The sequence below is a fragment of the Cyprinodon tularosa genome, unplaced genomic scaffold (genome assembly GCF_016077235.1).
Source record: "Cyprinodon tularosa strain WSP-4 unplaced genomic scaffold, ASM1607723v1 ctg5, whole genome shotgun sequence".
NCBI lineage: Eukaryota > Metazoa > Chordata > Actinopteri > Cyprinodontiformes > Cyprinodontidae > Cyprinodon > Cyprinodon tularosa.
Genome location: NW_024039229.1, coordinates 2,048,003 through 2,053,342, shown reverse-complemented (window position 1 = coordinate 2,053,342; position 5,340 = coordinate 2,048,003). Strand labels below are relative to the sequence as shown.

The following is a 5,340-nucleotide window of genomic DNA, read 5'->3' as shown; positions in this document are numbered from 1 at the left end:
GTCAGGAGGTCAAGACAAGTTCAGCTTTGCATTTCAGTCGCTCCAAAGGTTATTGTCGGACAAGGCTTGAGGTAATGGGTGTATTAGGTGTGTGTACTCTTATGCAACATTTTCAGTTTTACAGCACCATTAAACTCAGAATCACTGCTGAGATGAACACATACTCCACCTGAATTACTCCCTCCTTACTGCTTTTGTTTTGAGTCTTATACATTTAAATATTTTATATGTCAGATTTAGTTGTTTTTTTTAATCAAATATTGATTCGACCAAAGCTGATCAAAAAGCATACTTTGAAAGGCTCTTAGATTATTGTTTTGAGTTACCTGTTTTAGCACCAATAACCACCCTCATACCTGCATTCTTCTTTTAAGTGACATGTTTTTGTTTTTATAAGGGTTGCAGTTATACTGTTTTGACCGCTTTCTAACACTTGATATTTTTAAGCGTAATGCCGAAAAAATACCTTGACTTTCTTTAAAAAAATGTTTTCCAAAAGCTGCAACATGATTCGACAATTTGTTACTAAGACTTAGACAGATTTATTTTGTCATTTTGTATACACAAGTGTAAACAAAAATAAATTTTTCGAACTCTCTAGACAATTTCCTTTTTTTAAAGTGCAGCCTTGAAAACAGTAAAAAAAAAGACATAAAGACAGTAATATAAACATATGACTGTATATTTACAGTTCTAACATTTCAGCTTTTTTTTTCTTTCAATTTAATAAATATAAATATACATAATTCAGCTTTAGTCATTGTAATTTTGATTATTTAGAAAATGGAATTCAATATTAAGAGACTTTATGTAAGTTATTTTATTTTTAAATTAATATTTTTTTTTTAAATATACAAAACATTGGTTAAGACTAAGATTGTGAATTCATTAAAGTTGGGTTAGGTTACAAAAATACATATTTTGATCAGAATGAATAGTATGATTTAATCATGTCACTGTCAGATTTGTTCTTTTATTTCAAGAATTGCTTGAACTCACTAAATGACTTAATATTTTAAACAGTTATTGCTGTAGCATTATTATCAATTATATGAGCTATATTTTAATTTTAGTTTTCCCCCCTTATAACACATTGTTCTTTGGCAGGATCTCTCCACTTCTTGTTGATATCAATTGATAGTTCAAGGATTTAAAGACACAAGCGCACCCAAGGGGACTATTGTTGTATTGCAGTTACATACATTAGATTGATTCTTGGTACCAAAGAAAACTAATAGAAAGTTTAAGAAAAGTCAAACTTTCAAAAATCTTTTTTTTTTTTAAGTTGCATTTTATTCATTAAAATTGCCTGTGTTCTGACTATGAAAATAGTAGAATTACTATTTACTACATTTCTAGAATAAATATGGAAGAGCATTATTAGAATATAAAGTTTTACATAAACTATTTCAAGACCACAAAACAAATTCTGTAATAATACTAAATTAAATTAATTAAATGTCTTCCCTAGAAATAACAGCATATTATCAGATAAGCAAAATAAGTCCTTAAAAGGTTAAATTACATTTATATTTAATATTGTTCTCAGCTGCTTTATAAGGAATAAACAGAGTGTGAATAAAAAAGGAGACTGTGGTTATTACTCATTATTATCTCTTATTTTTCCCCATGAATTCAATTAAGACTTGAGATATTTGTGTTTTGTTTTCAGTCCACAGAGAAAGAAAGACAATAAAAAAGCAGAACAGATTTAATGATTTCACTTTTTTTTTATTGCTTACATTTAGAAAACATGTTAACAAAACTACAAAGGCATCAGAATTAAACACATCATATGAAATAAGTTGTCACAGGAAATAAAAGGAACTGAAGTTTAAATATAAGGAATAAAGAAAGTTTTATCTTAATCTTTTACAGCATTGATATATGTTGTAGACATTATACCACTTTACACCCCTGTTATCTTGATTTTAACAGATGATGGTGTTTCAGCATCTTTGCCAGTTTAAAAGAATTACTTTTGTTTTGTTTTGTTAGAAACAGTTTTTTGCTGTCTAAAGTTTGCAAACCTCTTGATGCTCCTCTGGATTGTTTTTGTCTCTCTGTGGTTTAATTTGCATTACATTCTTCCTGCAACAAATAAACCCTTAATATTTGTGATTAGTAATCAGACAGAAGCAATCAGTTGTTCCTCTACCTTCTGACCTGAAATCCTCCTGCTGTCACTAAGTTTCTACTTAATTTAAAAAACCTAAACCCAAACCTGATCGTTTCAGGGATATCCAACAGGGACACTAATTAATGCTGAAGATGTCACTATCTAAATATGTGCTCCTCTCCCGTGTGTGTCAGTGCCGCTTTAGGGATTAGCCTCAGTGTGTGTCCACCAGTGATTAGCCTGGTCAGTGGGCCTGTTGTGCATTCACTCAAGACATTAGCATATTAATGCAGCCTCGCTCTTGATCCCCCCCTCTGCCCTCCAACTAGGCCGCTCTGTCCCTCTCTTGCATTTTCTCTTTCTCTATACATATTTCCCAGCCTGCAAAGATGCTTCCTGCAGGTTCAATCTATAAATCTGACCAATTTACGCTCCTCTTGCTGTGAAGCTGCACACAGTCTGGCCACACAAACTTCAAGCTTCCCGGTCCTCCATTTCCCTCCAAAAATCCCCCCTCCTTCTACACCACATTCAAATCCTCCACTTGCTCTCATTTTCCCTTTTCTTTCCTCAGATACCCCCCATCGCCCCCTCCTCCCGAACTTTGTCAAACACAGGAAAACACACAGAAGCAAATTCACAGAGGGTGAGCATACCCACCCACCCACTCACACCCACAATCCCCCAATCCCCATTCACTCTCCTTTTCTGTTACTTCACCCTTTCCAGTGCAAATTCAGCCAGACCTGCTGTAGACTTCAGTGTTGAAGTGTAGACCGGAAACCTTCAACCATTCAGCTTTTTAATTGCACCTTAGACAGACTTTAACCTTCTTTCCAAAATGGGGACGCTCTTCATCTGCAGAGTAAAATGTGTAGAAATAATTAGACCTTGCTCCTATATGAAGGAAACAATTGAAATGAGCAGAAATTTAATTAAAATGAACTAATTTCCACTCTTTACTTGTGCAAGCTGGAGAATTTCTACATTAAAAATGGAAAAACAAATATCATTTTGTGGAACCATAATTCGGAAATAGATCAGAAGGTGTTATTTAAGTTGCCTTGAGATTTAGCAAATGAGGTGACTTCCTATTTATTTCCTGCTGCTGTTGCCAGGAAGGAAATATTAACTTTTCTCTACACTTTCACCCAAATATGCCGGAATCTATCAAGGCTGAATAAAATGTACCTAAAAAAAGCATTCTAAAAAACAGCAAATCCTAAAACTGCTTTAGTCTTATCAATAAGACTGTTGGACTGTCTTGCAAAAATTGAGGTGAGTTTCTTGGAGGCTTCAGATTTGCATAAACTCAAACTCTGCCTGGTTCAATAGCCTTCTGTTTGTCTTTCTGTGTCTCAGTCTTCCACCCACAGAGACACAGACTGATCCCATCCATGGTGGTCTGTCCCTCGCAGATGTTTAGAGGTCAGGGGCGTGATGTCCATCCACAACTCCTGGTTTCACAAAGGCAGACGCAAGAATTGCGTTTGGACAATCAACTCCAGACCTCCGTGTCTCTTTCTAGTCATTAGTGGCTCACATTCTTGGAGAGGCAGGTGCATCCTCTGGTTGTGCGGCAGTTGATGTGGAGCTGATTTACTGATTCAAGTTTCAAGCCACGCAAGCCTGTGAAGGGATCCAAACTATCAGTTTCTCCACTCGCTGAGAGAAAGGTTCAAGGCAGTGTTTGTCGGCAGACTTCAGGTCAGTGCGTGAGGATGAAAGGAAAGAAAGACCCAAGGAAAAAGAATGAGGAATAAGCCTATGAAAGAGAAAGGAGAAAAGCGCTAACTCATGGTTGTATTCTGCGCCGGTGACACCATGATAAACGAAGGGGTCACCACCCGAGGGTGGGCCCATCTTAAAGGAGCCTCTGACCTTGTACAAAAGAAGGAGCGGGTCCCCCAACGGTCACATGGATCAAAGAAGACAAAAGCCTGAGATGATAACTCAGCACACCACCTGATTATCAAGCACGTAACCAAGAGCAGTGAAACATTTCCCCAAGTTAGAGTGGGAGAAATAAAAGTTGAGGCTGTGACTCGCTCTAATCTGATTCGCCGAACCCTACATTTGCTCTCCATCTGATTCGCTCTGTTAGGCGTTCTCTCTTTCTGTGGGACTCTGTCTTTATCCAAATGATGCAGTCTTTGGTGAGGCCTGGCCTATTCATCTGAACCCCATGTGCCGGTTGCCCACCATTGAGGTGCAGAGTAGCATGGTCACAAAGGATGCCAGCGATTCATGGAGCCTGCTCCTTAAAGTCTTAAGCCTGCGTTCAGAATGAAGTCAGCAGTTAAACAATAATGGTAAAAAATCTTTCATTTAGTTCAAGAATTTAAATCCTGCAGTAAGCGGATAGAATATTTTTGTCATATAAAAAAAAAAAAAGAGTTTTCTTTTGCTTATTGGGTAAATGAGTCCATAAGGCCCAATGGCCCAAAGTTTTTACCAGTAGCAGAAGCCTTTCAGTAAATCCCATCCTTAACCTATGCACCAGCAGAAAAGATTAGTTTTCTTTTCTAAACATTTCATATATTAAAAAACCCTACAAAACTCTTTGCTCCATTTTCCTGACAAGTTCTAATCATGCCTGAATTAAAAATCCTAAACTTTTCTGCCTCACATTGTCTCCAGGTATGAATCCTCCTCGGCGCCCTGTTTAAAAGTGACCAGAAAGATGGATTACCTAAAGGAAAGGAGGCCTATAGTGCCAGGTATTGAGACCCTTTGGGACCTGAAATCTGGATCAAGAATTTCTGCAAAAAGCCCGCCATAAAGTCCCTCTCAACCAGCGCTCATTCATCCTTACATATGCGACCGTCATCCTCTCCTCGGTTCCATCCTCCCTCCATTCTGGGTCGAGTATTAGCCGCATCGCTGTCGACGTCTGAACGCACTTGTCCTACTTCTCCATCTTTCACTCAGTCTGCTGTTGCCTCTTCTGATCCTGCATCCTTCTCTCTCTCCTTCTTCAACCCTTTCTGTCCGGCCCACCCTCCGCCTTTACATTTCCTCCTGGTTTCCCCGCCCTCTTTCTCCTCTCTCTCCCTCTCCTTTCACTTATTCCTTGTCTCTCGCTCTCTCTCTACCCTCATTTCATGCAGCGCTGGGGTTACCTAAGAGACTGGGCCTCAATGGAGAAAATCTCCTTTGGTACAATGAGTTGGGCGAGAGGCAGAGGGGAGGGAGAGGAATGGGGGTGCAGGGTAAAATCG

The 5,340-nt window shown here is 38.2% G+C and overlaps 1 long non-coding RNA gene across 1 annotated transcript; it reads right to left on the bottom strand.

Annotated features, from left to right (window-relative positions):
- Positions 1–1,929: 1,929 nt before the first annotated feature.
- Positions 1,930–5,120, bottom strand: LOC119795020. The gene is made up of 2 exons (XR_005282278.1): positions 4,935–5,120; positions 1,930–2,977 (listed from the first exon to the last, which is right to left on the bottom strand). It is a non-coding gene; the product is annotated as an uncharacterized LOC119795020 (long non-coding RNA).
- Between the last annotated feature and the right edge of the window lie 220 nt (positions 5,121–5,340).